This window comes from Schistocerca gregaria, chromosome 5 (assembly GCF_023897955.1).
Source record: "Schistocerca gregaria isolate iqSchGreg1 chromosome 5, iqSchGreg1.2, whole genome shotgun sequence".
Taxonomy (NCBI): domain Eukaryota; kingdom Metazoa; phylum Arthropoda; class Insecta; order Orthoptera; family Acrididae; genus Schistocerca; species Schistocerca gregaria.
In genome coordinates this window covers 355303300-355320332 of record NC_064924.1, presented here as the reverse complement: position 1 = coordinate 355320332, position 17033 = coordinate 355303300, and positions in this window count along the sequence as shown.

The following is a 17033-nucleotide window of genomic DNA, read 5'->3' as shown; positions in this document are numbered from 1 at the left end:
AACAGCTGCATGTAACATTTTTTAGGGATATGAAATGGACTGATCACATAGGCTCAGCCTTTCTGTTTATTGGTTGAGTACTCGGGAAACACGAATACCACGGAAGCGTGCAGAATTTATGCCAAATGGGATTAACAAGGATACCGAACGTATAGAGAGAAGGGAAGCAAGGATCATCAAAGGTTGTTTTTTTTTTATGGCCGTGGGAGGGAGGCACAGGGATTTCTGCAGAAACTGGCTGACATATAATTAAAAAGGACGTGAAATATACGCTACGTATCGTTCCGTGCAGAACGTGGGCACAAAATTAGAATAATTAAAGAACGCACAAGGACATTTAAATAGTCATTCTTCCCGCACTCCATAGGGGATTGAAGCGTGCAGAATTTACGCCAAATGGGATTAACAAGGTAACTGGTAAAATGAGAAATTAACTATCCCACGTAATTGACATTGGTTTGTAGAGCATTGATGAAAATGTGTTAATAATGTGCTAATGAAGATTTAAATATACATTAAGCCATTTGAAAATGGAAAAGTCTGTTACGCGGTTTGGGATCAATAACAAAGTATAAAAGCTGCTGGTTTATGTGTTTCGTTCAGCTGGTTGGTTAATTTCATGTCCTATAGCTCATTGTCCATGATAATTCGTAATGGTGTGTAACGAATCATCTGACATTTTCATCGTAAATTAATTTTTAGTATGACCACATGCTGAACATTCATAAGCTTAAAAATAAATATATACCGATGTGAGCTAGTTACTCCCACCCTCCACCTTTTACACACTGAAATAACAGAAATTCTTGTACGGAATAGAAGGAGTTGTCAAGTAAAAACTTTTTCTCTTGTTTTTAAATTTTACTTCGTTGTCTGTAAGGCATATTGTATGCATGGGCAAGTGATCAAAGAAGAAAATGTAATTTCAGTGCCGTTTAGGATTAATGGTGGAAGAACTTCTGTGTATTGAGGGGTAATGAGTCTTTTATGAGTGACTAAGGCTGCTTGTATTTTAGATGTATTATGTTTCAAACATAATTTCTGCCCCCAGTCTGGCAAGGCATGTAAATCAGCATTTACATGCTGGATGGCTGTGCACAAATTAGTTGGCTTTGCACTTAGATATAACTGGAGATTATCAGTGTATATGTGATACATATGTGGGAGAACAGTTACCATTAACACATAATGAGAATAGCAGTGGGCTCAATACTGATCCTTGAGGAACTCCTGATACTACCTTCCTCCACTATGACCTTTCTGTTCCAATCATTGCACATTACTGGCGCGATATGAGATATGGTGACACTACATTCCTCACCTGGGATAACCAGCGGAAGGAAGGGCACTCGGTCCTAAAGTTACACATCAACAAAGTTCCCAATGTACGAAAACAGCGAACACTATAAGACTGCATAAACTAACTTACAGCTGTCACAGCCATAATTAAGAAATAATAATTACAAAACAGAGACTGATTGGAGGAAAAATACAAGGTGTTAAAACTCGCCGTCTACCTGGAAATTCGGAGGTTCCAGAAATGAAACTTTTGCTCATTGGTTTTAACCGCTAGTATAAAGATTCTATATGAAACCTATTCTTAATACGCTTGTGAAAGTGTCAAGGGTCAACACTGCATAAACTAACTTACAGCTGTCACAACCGTAATTAAGAAATAATAATTACAAAACAGAGACTGATTGGCGGAAAAAAACAAGGTGTTAAAACTCGCCGTCTACCTGGAAATTCGGAGGTTCCAGAAATGAAACTTTTGCTCATTGGTTTTAACCGCTAGTATAAAGATTCTATATGAAACCTATTCTTAATACGCTTGTGAAAGTGTCAAGTATCTTACTAGTCGTACAGAACATACCACCATTTCATAACCCTACCCCTCAGTCTTGTGTTTCATAAACTAGGTGAACTGCTCCTATAGTAACAACCAAAAGACGGTCCTACTTAATCACCGATGGCTGTGTGGTGTTCACGTGGTCACAGAGGCAATGAAGACGGCGCTGTCGTTGTTTCTAACTCTTGGAACGAGCGAGGATGGCTTCAGGTCTGTTACAGAAGTCTTGGTATGTAAACAGTTACGCACATCATCAATCGAGTCACTGTATATATCATTAACAATTTTAGAACTGAGGGGGGGGGGGCGAAGAGAGGGAAGTAAATAGATGTGACACACTATCGATGACGACACTCTTAGAAATGGAACACATTCTCGGATTGGGCAACAAAGTGGAGAAAAACCGACCACTCTCAACTAGAAGGAAACTTCCGGGATTCTTCCTTATTGATTCAGAAAAACTTAAAAGTAGAAGGGTGGTCTCGGACTTGAAACGCGTCCCTCCCAAAACCAAGAGTTCAAAACATTAACTACTGCCTGAATTCACTTGGTTTTCTAATCTTGGTATCAAAACTTACGAGAGGAACTGTGCAAATTTTACAATTCCATGGCTCTAAAAATATTTTCTTTATATTTGACGCCTATTTTCTAATGTTTTCCACGTTGATTACCATGTAGTTTGTTTGATTTGCTATAATCGTTTGTTAAGTTTCATTATATAAACACTGAATTTGACCGGAAAACGTTTCCATACTATGATGCCTTTCGATATTAAGGTGTCATTAATTCCTCAACAATGTGAAGATCGCATTAGAAGTGCATTTGGTGAAGAAGTCCCAGATAAAGTAACAATTTATCATTGGCACAAGGAATTCAGAACTGATGGTTTATTTTTTCAGTCAAAATTTCTTGAAGAACCCTCAAGAACTGCTGTTACTGACAAAAGTATGGCCGCTTTTCGAGCAGTGCTTGAAGAAAATCTACGGACATCTTACGATTTCATTCGGGAGGGATTAGGCATTGGTATGAGTAAATATTGAAAATTTTACATTTACAGATAGACATGAAAAAACATTGTAGTTTATAGATTTCACATAAACTAACTACAGATCAAAAACAACAACGAGCTGGGTACAGTTAGTGCAGTATATGTATAGTTGGATGCAAATTTGAATTAGAGGCACTGCACTAACTTTATATATGCAGAAGCGAGGAAAACTGAGGAGAACACGAACGGTGTACGAGCATTATGGGATTTAGACATATGATGTAATATGCAAGTTTGGATCTACACTCCTGGAAACTGAAATAAGAACACCGTGAATTCATTGTCCCACGAAGCGGAAACTTTATTGACACATTCCTGGGGTCAGATACATCACATGATCACACTGACAGAACCACAGGCACATAGACACAGGCAACAGAGCATGCACAATGTCGGCACTACTACAGAGTATATCCACCTTTCGCAGCAATGCAGGCTGCTATTCTCCCATGGAGACGATCGTAGAGATGCTGGATGTAGTCCTGTGGAACGGCTTGCCATGCCATTTCCACCTGGCGCCTCAGTTGGACCAGCGTTCGTGCTGGATGTGCAGACCGCGTGAGACGACGCTTCATCCAGTCCCAAACATGCTCAATGGGGGACAGATCCGGAGATCTTGCTGGCCAGGGTAGTTGACTTACACCTTCTAGAGCACGTTGGGTGGCACGGGATACATGCGAATGTGCATTGTCCTGTTGGAACAGCAAGTTCCCTTGCCGGTCTAGGAATGGTAGAACGATGGGTTCGATGACGGTTTGGATGTACCGTGCACTATTCAGTGTCCCCTCGACGATCACCAGAGGTGTACGGCCAGTGTAGGAGATCGCTCCCCACACCATGATGCCGGGTGTTGGCCCTGTGTGCCTCGGTCGTATGCAGTCCTAATTGTGGCGCTCACCTGCACGGCATACGACCATCATTGGCACCTAGGCAGAAGCGACTCTCATCGCTGAAGACGACACGTCTCCATTCGTCCCTCCATTCACGCCTGTCGCGACACAACTGGAGGCGGGCTGCACGATGTTGGGGCATGAGCGGAAGACGGCCTAACGGTGTGCGGGACCGTAGCCCAGCTTCATGGAGACGGTTGCGGATGGACCTCGCCGATACCCCAGGAGCAACAGTGTCCCTAGTTTGCTGGGAAGTGGCGGTGCGGTCCCCTACAGCACTGCGTAGGATCCTACGGTCTTGGCGTGCATCCGTGCGTCGCTGCGGTCCGGTCCCAGGTCGACGGGCACGTGCACCTTCCGCCGACCACTGGCGACAACATCGATGTACTGTGGAGACCTCACGCCCCACGTGTTGAGCAATTCGGCGGTACGTCCACCCGGCCTCCCGCATGCCCACTATACGCCCTCGCTCAAAGTCCGTCAACTGCACATACGGTTCACGTCCACGCTGTCGCGGCATGCTACCAGTGTTAAAGACTGCGATGGAGCTCCGTATGCCACGGCAATCTGGCTGACACTGACGGCGGCGGTGCACAAATGCTGCGCAGCTAGCGCCATTCGACGGCCAACACCGCGGTTCCTAGTGTGTCCGCTGTGCCGTGCGTGTGATCACTGCTTGTACAGCCCTCTCGCAATGTCCGGAGCAAGTATGGTGGGTCTGACACACCGGTGTCAATGTGTTCTTTTTTCCATTTCCAGGAGTGTATTTGGGAGGCTTGCACTGACAGCCGAAGTGGTTTAGGCGACGATCGCATTAAGTGGAAAGTCATTGTTCGATTCCCGGTCTGCCACAAATTTTCATCTGTCTATAGTAAACCACACAGACCATATAATATCATATTCAATTTTCATCTGTCTACAATACACTACACAGTCGATATAATATCATATTAACAATTTGCGTATCTATTACCTGAGAACGCATTGTCTGGTGCAGGAAATTCTGGAAAAATGCTAAGTGGCACGTCAAATTTGATTTGGAATATAATTACCGGCGGTGAATCTTGGGTTCATTGCAGTGAGCCTGAAAGGAACAGTCAACCAATTCAATGGGTCTTTCTAACATAAACTAAATCTACAAAAGTCCTATGAATTTGCAGTGCTGGTAAAAGAGCTGATAGTTTATTTTTCTAAAACGAGCCATATTGTTTATTCTAGAATAAGAAGATAGAGAACCCGTAACTGACGATTGGTTACAAAGTCCCTGTTTACCGCTAATTTTTTACAAAATTAGTGAAGAAAAAATTTTCCATCACGACGACGCATCATCGCCTACAGCAAAACCAACAACTATGTGTCTGTATACCCTAAGTGTCAGCATCGTGCGCCCTCCGCCATACGGTCATGACCTGGCGCCTGGTGATTTTATTTCATTTCCAAGAATATGAGGAATAAGTGGAACTTATTACAAATCTGTTTTCTCAATATTTAAAAAAATGGTTCAAATAGCTTCGAGCACTATGGGACCTAACTTCTGAGGTCATCAGCCCCCTAGAACTTAGAACTGCTTATACCTAACTAACCTAAGGACATCACACACGTCCATGCCCGAGGCAGGATTCGAACCTGCGACGGTAGCGGTCTCGCGGTTCTAGACTGAAGCACCTAGAACCGCTCGGCCTCAGTGGTTGGCTCTCAATATCAAATTCGAACATTTTTAGCGCAGTAAAAAAATTCAATTTTTAAAAAAACTAATCCGTGTTTGATTTCTCCAAATTTTCAGTGTCCCCCTCGTTTAAACAGTATTACATCGGCATGCATAAATCTAAGTATTCGACTGACCCTGTGGTTCAACAGGTCGGACCAAGAAAACTCAAATCACAAGTTTCATGCGGAAATTCCGAATGCTGAACAACTCTTGGAAGTTGGAGGGATTTGGTCTTAATCTAACTGGCCAAGATTAGTTCCTTTTAGGATGAGCAGATGAAGCGATAAGGTCTCTAGAATTATGTTTCAAGGCGAGATTGTGACCTTAAGATGAGTACAGAGTGACATTTAAGTGGAAGTAGGGAACCACTCCCTCTTTCCTCTTAAAATGTCGCCCCGTAGTCATCCACAATCACAGTTGTGGTTCCCCCCGCAGACAACTAATACCTAAACTGGAAGGTGGCCACTGAAGCGTTAAAGATTCGATAATTTCTAAAAACAAAGAAAGTACCTTATGATACAGTAGCAACAAGATGAGACCTATTGGATCACTGTAAGTGGTTTAGCAGTAGGGTTTCACCTATAATTGTATCTGTATCTGTCTTTATCCAGTTTAGAAGCATGAAACGAACGCTGAAAATGCTGAGAATCACAGTATGTTTGAAGTGTTGAAAGTAAGGTTCCAATAGCTATAACTTTGATTTTTTTCGTACATAAAACGCTCAACCACTCGTCTCATTCTGGTAGGTTCGATTTTCTGTTTTGGATGGGGGGGGGGGGGGTCATCAGCCTCTCGACTGGTTTGATGTGGCCCGCAACAAGTTCCTCTCCTGTACCAACCTCGTCATCCCAGAGTTGCACTTGCAACCTACGTCCTCAGTTATTTGCTATATGTTTTCCAACCTCTGTCTTCCTCTACAGTTTTTGCCCTTTACAGGTCCATCTGGAAATAATTCCTGATGTCTTAACAGATGCCCTATCATCCTGTCCCTCCTCCTTTTCAGCGTTTTCCCCATATCGCTTTCCTCTCCTATCTGCGCAGAACCTCCTCGTTCCTTACCTCACCAGCCCAGATATTTTTCAACATTCACCTGTGGTACAACATCTCGAAGGCGATTCTCTTCTTTCTCCGTTGTCTCACAGTCCATGTTTCACCACCATAAAATGCTATAAACCAAATACATTCTCAAAAATTTCTTCCTCAAATTAAGGCTTATGTTTGATACTAGTAGACTCCTCTGGACCTGGAATGCACTTTTTGCCAGTGTTTGTCTGCTTTTGATGTCCATGCTCCGCCCGTCGTTAGTTATTTTGCTGCCTAAGTTGCACAATTACTTAACTTCATTTCCTTCGTGATCATCAATCCTGATGTCAAATTTCTCGATGTTCTCATTACTGATACTTCTCATTACTCTCATCTTTCTTCGATTTACTCGCAGTGGCCGAGCGGTTCTAGGCGCTACAGTCTGGAACTGCGCGACCGCTACGGTCGCAGGTTCGAATCCTGCCTCGGGCATGGATGTGTGTGATGTCCTTAGGTTAGTTAGGTTTAAGTAGTTCTAAGTTCTAGGGGACTGATGACCTCAGACGTTAAGTCCCATAGTGCTCAGAGCCATTTGAACCATTTAATTTACTCGCAATCCATATTCTATGCTCATTAGACTGTTCACTCCATTCAGCACATCATGTAATTCTTCTTCACTTTCACTCAGTATAGCAATGTCGTCAGCGAATCGTATCATTAATATCCTTTCACCTTGAACTTTGATTCCACTCCTGAAGCGTTCGTTTATTACCATTGTTGCTTCTTCGGACTAAAGATTGAACAGTAGGCATGAAAGACTACGTCCCTGTCTTACACCATTTTCAATCCGAGCATTTCATTCTTGGTCAGGAACTCTTATTATTCCCTCTTGGCTCGTATATTACCCGTCTATCCCTATAGCTTATTTCTATTTCTCTCTGAATTTCGAACATCTTGCACGATTTTACATTGTCGAACGCTTCTTCCAGGTCGACCAGTCCTATAAACGTGTCTTGCTTCCATTACAACCGCATGCTCAGTATTGCCTCTGTGGTGCAGTAAACTGTTCTAAAGCAAACTGATCGTCATCTAGCACATCTTCAATTTTCTTTCCCATTTTTTCTGTTATTGTTCTTGTCAGAAACTTGAATGCGTAAGCTGTTAAACTGATTGTTAGATAATTCTCGCTCTTGTCAGGTCTTACAGTCTTCGGAATTGTGTGTATGACATATTAACAGTGTGCCTACATAAGAACTCTGAAAGGACCTCCGAAGTAACCAATTTTAAGTACAATTATATTAAATTTTCTTGAATACTGTTTGTGTGTGTTGTATGTGCAGCATTATCCCGAGAGAAACTTCCGGAGGAGATCAAATATAAACCATGCTTAGGTAACTTAAACAATCACATTAATCTGTGCGCAAAAATGCTCAGTGATGTTTGATGAGAAGTGCTAGTACAAAAAAAAAGTTTCTTTTGTGGATGGATCCTGAAATATTACGCTGTATTATAAGTATGGGTCGTACCTTTCCCGTATAAACCATGAGGGTATCGATGATACTGTGGAGCGTCGGTAAATGAACCAAGAGTTCTCTGCTCGAGAGTACAGAAAAGTGAGAAGGGACACCGGGGCAATGCTCCCAATCCCTCCCCCCCCCCCCCAAAAAAAAAAAGCGTCCGAATAGCTGTTTGTGATGACTGAAGCTGTCGTCGCCAACTGAGTGGTTGGCATTGTGTTGACAGTACAATCAGCAGCGCCGATTCATCCCAGTAACACAACTGACCGTCCACGTGCAACTCAGCAGTCCGTTCGGCTCTCTTTTTACTTCTCCTATTCTGTTTCGCAGCTCGCATGTACGGCTATTCTGTGTGCGGGTGCGGAATGTTTACTAAATGCGTAAGCCGCCATTACGACCGCTACACAATGAAGGCATTACCGCTATCCAAACAGAGGCCCACACGGCCAATTCACTCCCCTGCTTTTAGCCGCGTGCTTCGCCAGTGAGCCGTTACCTCTCCCATTCAGAATGCGAATGCGAGGGGCAACGTGCTTAATTTTGACAGCTCTCAGAGCTCATTACTGTGAAGTCTTTCTTCGCTAACACACCAATAATCAAACATGGCTTACTATTAACACAACAATAGCAAGAACGGTATCAAATAATGGAATTTAACTTACTGTGCTACCATAGTATAGTAGAAAGAATGTATGGTCATGGTTGCAGGCACGTGTGTCAGTAGACATTTTCTCCAAGAAGATGCAAAATTCTAGTACTGCCGTTTTCGATACAGCTAATTCAGTGAGACTGAGAACGCATCGTACCCCAAATAGTAGTTTTAATAGGAAGTAAGCGAAGCTAATTTTATCTCGTGTGACTTCTAATTATCCACTTAGTACATTTCAGATAGATTAATCTGGTAACTAAACGACACAAATATTTCAATATAAATCTTTTGATATTATTAATATGAAAATGGAGCTACCAATTTTATCCAAGAGTGTAAATGATCAGCATAAGTAACGAGTTATATAATTTAATACATGATAATATTTTCAATGACTTTATATTCCAGTAATACTGCGATGAACTAAAAATTAATGCCACTTCAATGTTCCACGAAGTAGCGAACCTTTTATTCAACTTTGGTGGCATTATATCACATTATTTTGGTTACGAAACGGCACATCTAACCGCATTAATGAATGTACAACATTACTTCCATCATTTTCATTTTTAACGTGGGCTGACATAAATAAAGCTGAATAAGATGTGTTTTGGATATTGCGAAGCCTGCGCAGTGCTGTGTCTGAAGAAAAACGCAATTCATGCATTCCGCCGATATCACGTAGTGACATTCAATTGAAATGTCTTCCTCCGTAAGGGAATTACAAAATGTGTGTAGACAAGCTGTAACGCAGGAACGATGACATGTGGAAGTTTGGATCTGACTGTCAGTTGTGCACGGGTAGCCAAAGCGGTTAAGGCCACCTCTTGCGGAAAGCGGAGAATCCGGAATGGAGTCCCGGTCTTGCACACGTTTTAACTGTCGTCATTCTGATGGTTGTTCATATTCGCAATCGAAAACATTTCATGTAAAAACATATTTTGAAAGTGGAAAGGTTTTGGGTTGTTCGGAAATACTTAGGGCCAGAATCGACTGGACGAATGTGGAAAATCTTCCAAAACAACCCTCTAATCGGCCGTTTGAGCAGAGTTTTAAAAGCCTAGGACTGAAACAAGGTGGTTCTCGTCTCTTGAGTTTGCCACATTTTTGAGCAGTCACGCCAACTAGGCTCCACATTTCGTAGCTCTATGACTGTATTCGGGGCTGTGTTGGAACCCATTGAAACTTCCTGGCAGATTAAAACTGTGTGCCCGACCGAGACTCGAACTCGGGACCTTTGCCTTTCGCGGGCAAGTGCTCTACCAACTGAGCTACCGAAGCACGACTCACGTCCGGTACTCACAGCTTTACTTCTGCCAGTATCCGTCTCCTACCTTCCAAACTTTACAGAAGCTCTTCTGCGAAACTTGCAGAACTAGCACTCCTGAAAGAAAGGATACTGCGGAGACATGGCTTAGCCACAGCCTGGGGGATGTTTCCAGAATGAGATTTTCACTCTGCAGCGGAGTGTGCGCTGATATGAAACTTCCTGGCAGATTAAAACTGTGTGCCCGACCGAGACTCGAACTTGGGACCTTTGCCTTTCGCGGGCAAGTGCTCTACCAACTGAGCTACCGAAGCACGACTCACGTCCGGTACTCACAGCTTTACTTCTGCCAGTATCCGTCTCCTACCTTCCAAACTTTACAGAAGCTCTTCTGCGAAACTTGCAGAACTAGCACTCCTGAAAGAAAGGATACTGCGGAGACATGGCTTAGCCACAGCCTGGGGGATGTTTCCAGAATGAGATTTTCACTCTGCAGCGGAGTGTGCGCTGATATGAAACTTCCTGGCAGATTAAAACTGTGTGCCCGACCGAGACTCGAACTCGGGACCTTTGCCTTTCGCGGGCAAGTGCTCTACCAACTGAGCTACCGAAGCACGACTCACGTCCGGTACTCACAGCTTTACTTCTGCCAGTATCCGTCTCCTACCTTCCAAACTTTACAGAAGCTCTTCTGCGAAACTTGCAGAACTAGCACTCCTGAAAGAAAGGATACTGCGGAGACATGGCTTAGCCACAGCCTGGGGGATGTTTCCAGAATGAGATTTTCACTCTGCAGCGGAGTGTGCGCTGATATGAAACTTCCTGGCAGATTAAAAATGTGTGCCCGACCGAGACTCGAACTCGGGACCTTTGCCTTTCGCGGGCAAGTGCTCTACCAACTGAGCTACCGAAGCACGACTCACGTCCGGTACTCACAGCTTTACTTCTGCCAGTATCCGTCTCCTACCTTCGAAACTTTACAGAAGCTCTTCTGCGAAACTTGCAGAACTAGCACTCCTGAAAGAAAGGATACTGCGGAGACATGGCTTAGCCACAGCCTGGGGGATGTTTCCAGAATGAGATTTTCACTCTGCAGCGGAGTGTGCGCTGATATGAAACTTCCTCGCAGATTAAAACTGTGTGCCCGACCGAGACTCGAACTCGGGACCTTTGCCTTTCGCGGGCAAGTGCTCTACCAACTGAGCTACCGAAGCACGACTCACGTCCGGTACTCACAGCTTTACTTCTGCCAGTATCCGTCTCCTACCTTCCAAACTTTACAGAAGCTCTTCTGCGAAACTTGCAGAACTAGCACTCCTGAAAGAAAGGATACTGCGGAGACATGGCTTAGCCACAGCCTGGGGGATGTTTCCAGAATGAGATTTTCACTCTGCAGCGGAGTGTGCGCTGATATGAAACTTCCTGGCAGATTAAAACTGTGTGCCCGACCGAGACTCGAACTCGGGACCTTTGCCTTTCGCGGGCAAGTGCTCTACCAACTGAGCTACCGAAGCACGACTCACGTCCGGTACTCACAGCTTTACTTCTGCCAGTATCCGTCTCCTACCTTCCAAACTTTACAGAAGCTCTTCTGCGAAACTTGCAGAACTAGCACTCCTGAAAGAAAGGATACTGCGGAGACATGGCTTAGCCACAGCCTGGGGGATGTTTCCAGAATGAGATTTTCACTCTGCAGCGGAGTGTGCGCTGATATGAAACTTCCTGGCAGATTAAAACTGTGTGCCTGACCGAGACTCGAACTCGGGACCTTTGCCTTTCGCGGGCAAGTGCTCTACCAACTGAGCTACCGAAGCACGACTCACGTCCGGTACTCACAGCTTTACTTCTGCCAGTATCCGACTCCTACCTTCCAAACTTTACAGAAGCTCTTCTGCGAAACTTGCAGAACTAGCACTCCTGAAAGAAAGGATACTGCGGAGACATGGCTTAGCCACAGCCTGGGGGATGTTTCCAGAATGAGATTTTCACTCTGCAGCGGAGTGTGCGCTGATATGAAACTTCCTGGCAGATTAAAACTGTGTGCCCGACCGAGACTCGAACTCGGGACCTTTGCCTTTCGCGGGCAAGTGCTCTACCAACTGAGCTACCGAAGCACGACTCACGTCCGGTACTCACAGCTTTACTTCTGCCAGTATCCGTCTCCTACCTTCCAAACTTTACAGAAGCTCTTCTGCGAAACTTGCAGAACTAGCACTCCTGAAAGAAAGGATACTGCGGAGACATGGCTTAGCCACAGCCTGGGGGATGTTTCCAGAATGAGATTTTCACTCTGCAGCGGAGTGTGCGCTGATATGAAACATCCTGGCAGATTAAAACTGTGTGCCCGACCGAGACTCGAACTCGGGACCTTTGCCTTTCGCGGGCAAGTGCTCTACCAACTGAGCTACCGAAGCACGACTCACGTCCGGTACTCACAGCTTTACTTCTGCCAGTATCCGTCTCCTACCTTCGAAACTTTACAGAAGCTCTTCTGCGAAACTTGCAGAACTAGCACTCCTGAAAGAAAGGATACTGCGGAGACATGGCTTAGCCACAGCCTGGGGGATGTTTCCAGAATGAGATTTTCACTCTGCAGCGGAGTGTGCGCTGATATGAAACTTCCTGGCAGATTAAAACTGTGTGCCCGACCGAGACTCGAACTCGGGACCTTTGCCTTTCGCGGGCAAGTGCTCTACCAACTGAGCTACCGAAGCACGACTCACGTCCGGTACTCACAGCTTTACTTCTGCCAGTATCCATCTCCTACCTTCCAAACTTTACAGAAGCTCTTCTGCGAAACTTGCAGAACTAGCACTCCTGAAAGAAAGGATACTGCGGAGACATGGCTTAGCCACAGCCTGGGGGATGTTTCCAGAATGAGATTTTCACTCTGCAGCGGAGTGTGCGCTGATTTGAAACTTCCTGGCAGATTAAAACTGTGTGCCGGACCGAGACTCGAACTCGGGACCTTTGCCATTCGCGGGCAAGTGCTCTACCAACTGAGCTACCGAAGCACGACTCACGTCCGGTACTCACAGCTTTACTTCTGCCAGTATCCGACTCCTACCTTCCAAACTTTACAGAAGCTCTTCTGCGAAACTTGCAGAACTAGCACTCCTGAAAGAAAGGATACTGCGGAGACATGGCTTAGCCACAGCCTGGGGGATGTTTCCAGAATGAGATTTTCACTCTGCAGCGGAGTGTGCGCTGATATGAAACTTCCTGGCAGATTAAAACTGTGTGCCCGACCGAGACTCGAACTCGGGACCTTTGCCTTTCGCGGGCAAGTGCTCTACCAACTGAGCTACCGAAGCACGACTCACGTCCGGTACTCACAGCTTTACTTCTGCCAGTATCCGTCTCCTACCTTCCAAACTTTACAGAAGCTCTTCTGCGAAACTTGCAGAACTAGCACTCCTGAAAGAAAGGATACTGCGGAGACATGGCTTAGCCACAGCCTGGGGGATGTTTCCAGAATGAGATTTTCACTCTGCAGCGGAGTGTGCGCTGATATGAAACTTCCTGGCAGATTAAAACTGTGTGCCCGACCGAGACTCGAACTCGGGACCTTTGCCTTTCGCGGGCAAGTGCTCTACCAACTGAGCTACCGAAGCACGACTCACGTCCGGTACTCACAGCTTTACTTCTGCCAGTATCCGTCTCCTACCTTCCAAACTTTACAGAAGCTCTTCTGCGAAACTTGCAGAACTAGCACTCCTGAAAGAAAGGATACTGCGGAGACATGGCTTAGCCACAGCCTGGAGGATGTTTCCAGAATGAGATTTTCACTCTGCAGCGGAGTGTGCGCTGATATGAAACTTCCTGGCAGATTAAAACTGTGTGCCCGACCGAGACTCGAACTCGGGACCTTTGCCTTTCGCGGGCAAGTGCTCTACCAACTGAGCTACCGAAGCACGACTCACGTCCGGTACTCACAGCTTTACTTCTGCCAGTATCCGTCTCCTACCTTCCAAACTTTACAGAAGCTCTTCTGCGAAACTTGCAGAACTAGCACTCCTGAAAGAAAGGATACTGCGGAGACATGGCTTAGCCACAGCCTGGGGGATGTTTCCAGAATGAGATTTTCACTCTGCAGCGGAGTGTGCGCTGATATGAAACTTCCTGGCAGATTAAAACTGTGTGCCCGACCGAGACTCGAACTCGGGACCTTTGCCTTTCGCGGGCAAGTGCTCTACCAACTGAGCTACCGAAGCACGACTCACGTCCGGTACTCACAGCTTTACTTCTGCCAGTATCCGTCTCCTACCTTCCAAACTTTACAGAAGCTCTTCTGCGAAACTTGCAGAACTAGCACTCCTGAAAGAAAGGATACTGCGGAGACATGGCTTAGCCACAGCCTGGGGGATGTTTCCAGAATGAGATTTTCACTCTGCAGCGGAGTGTGCGCTGATATGAAACTTCCTGGCAGATTAAAACTGTGTGCCCGACCGAGACTCGAACTCGGGACCTTTGCCTTTCGCGGGCAAGTGCTCTACCAACTGAGCTACCGAAGCACGACTCACGTCCGGTACTCACAGCTTTACTTGTGCCAGTATCCGTCTCCTACCTTCCAAACTTTACAGAAGCTCTTCTGCGAAACTTGCAGAACTAGCACTCCTGAAAGAAAGGATACTGCGGAGACATGGCTTAGCCACAGCCTGGGGGATGTTTCCAGAATGAGATTTTCACTCTGCAGCGGAGTGTGCGCTGATATGAAACTTCCTGGCAGATTAAAACTGTGTGCCCGACCGAGACTCGAACTCGGGACCTTTGCCTTTCGCGGGCAAGTGCTCTACCAACTGAGCTACCGAAGCACGACTCACGTCCGGTACTCACAGCTTTACTTCTGCCAGTATCCGTCTCCTACCTTCCAAACTTTACAGAAGCTCTTCTGCGAAACTTGCAGAACTAGCACTCCTGAAAGAAAGGATACTGCGGAGACATGGCTTAGCCACAGCCTGGGGGATGTTTCCAGAATGAGATTTTCACTCTGCAGCGGAGTGTGCGCTGATATGAAACTTCCTGGCAGATTAAAACTGTGTGCCCGACCGAGACTCGAACTCGGGACATTTGCCTTTCGCGGGCAAGTGCTCTACCAACTGAGCTACCGAAGCACGACTCACGTCCGGTACTCACAGCTTTACTTCTGCCAGTATCCGTCTCCTACCTTCCAAACTTTACAGAAGCTCTTCTGCGAAACTTGCAGAACTAGCACTCCTGAAAGAAAGGATACTGCGGAGACATGGCTTAGCCACAGCCTGGGGGATGTTTCCAGAATGAGATTTTCACTCTGCAGCGGAGTGTGCGCTGATATGAAACTTCCTGGCAGATTAAAACTGTGTGCCCGACCGAGACTCGAACTCGGGACCTTTGCCTTTCGCGGGCAAGTGCTCTACCAACTGAGCTACCGAAGCACGACTCACGTCCGGTACTCACAGCTTTACTTCTGCCAGTATCCGTCTCCTACCTTCCAAACTTTACAGAAGCTCTTCTGCGAAACTTGCAGAACTAGCACTCCTGAAAGAAAGGATACTGCGGAGACATGGCTTAGCCACAGCCTGGGGGATGTTTCCAGAATGAGATTTTCACTCTGCAGCGGAGTGTGCGCTGATATGAAACATCCTGGCAGATTAAAACTGTGTGCCCGACCGAGACTCGAACTCGGGACCTTTGCCTTTCGCGGGCAAGTGCTCTACCAACAGAGCTACCGAAGCACGACTCACGTCCGGTACTCACAGCTTTACTTCTGCCAGTATCCGTCTCCTACCTTCGAAACTTTACAGAAGCTCTTCTGCGAAACTTGCAGAACTAGCACTCCTGAAAGAAAGGATACTGCGGAGACATGGCTTAGCCACAGCCTGGGGGATGTTTCCAGAATGAGATTTTCACTCTGCAGCGGAGTGTGCGCTGATATGAAACTTCCTGGCAGATTAAAACTGTGTGCCCGACCGAGACTCGAACTCGGGACCTTTGCCTTTCGCGGGCAAGTGCTCTACCAACTGAGCTACCGAAGCACGACTCACGTCCGGTACTCACAGCTTTACTTCTGCCAGTATCCGACACCTACGTTCCAAACTTTACAGAAGCTCTTCTGCGAAACTTGCAGAACTAGCACTCCTGAAAGAAAGGATACTGCGGAGACATGGCTTAGCCACAGCCTGGGGGATGTTTCCAGAATGAGATTTTCACTCTGCAGCGGAGTGTGCGCTGATATGAAACTTCCTGGCAGATTAAAACTGTGTGCCCGACCGAGACTCGAACTCGGGACCTTTGCCTTTCGCGGGCAAGTGCTCTACCAACTGAGCTACCGAAGCACGACTCACGTCCGGTACTCACAGCTTTACTTCTGCCAGTATCCGTCTCCTACCTTCCAAACTTTACAGAAGCTCTTCTGCGAAACTTGCAGAACTAGCACTCCTGAAAGAAAGGATACTGCGGAGACATGGCTTAGCCACAGCCTGGGGGATGTTTCCAGAATGAGATTTTCACTCTGCAGCGGAGTGTGCGCTGATATGAAACTTCCTGGCAGATTAAAACTGTGTGCCCGACCGAGACTCGAACTTGGGACCTTTGCCTTTCGCGGGCAAGTGCTCTACCAACTGAGCTACCGAAGCACGACTCACGTCCGGTACTCACAGCTTTACTTCTGCCAGTATCCGTCTCCTACCTTCCAAACTTTACAGAAGCTCTTCTGCGAAACTTGCAGAACTAGCACTCCTGAAAGAAAGGATACTGCGGAGACATGGCTTAGCCACAGCCTGGGGGATGTTTCCAGAATGAGATTTTCACTCTGCAGCGGAGTGTGCGCTGATATGAAACTTCCTGGCAGATTAAAACTGTGTGCCCGACCGAGACTCGAACTCGGGACCTTTGCCTTTCGCGGGCAAGTGCTCTACCAACTGAGCTACTGAAGCACGACTCACGTCTGGTACTCACAGCTTTACTTCTGCCAGTATCCGTCTCCTACCTTCCAAACTTTACAGAAGCTCTTCTGCGAAACTTGCAGAACTAGCACTCCTGAAAGAAAGGATACCGCGGAGACATGGCTTAGCCACAGCCTGGGGGATGTTTCCAGAATGAGA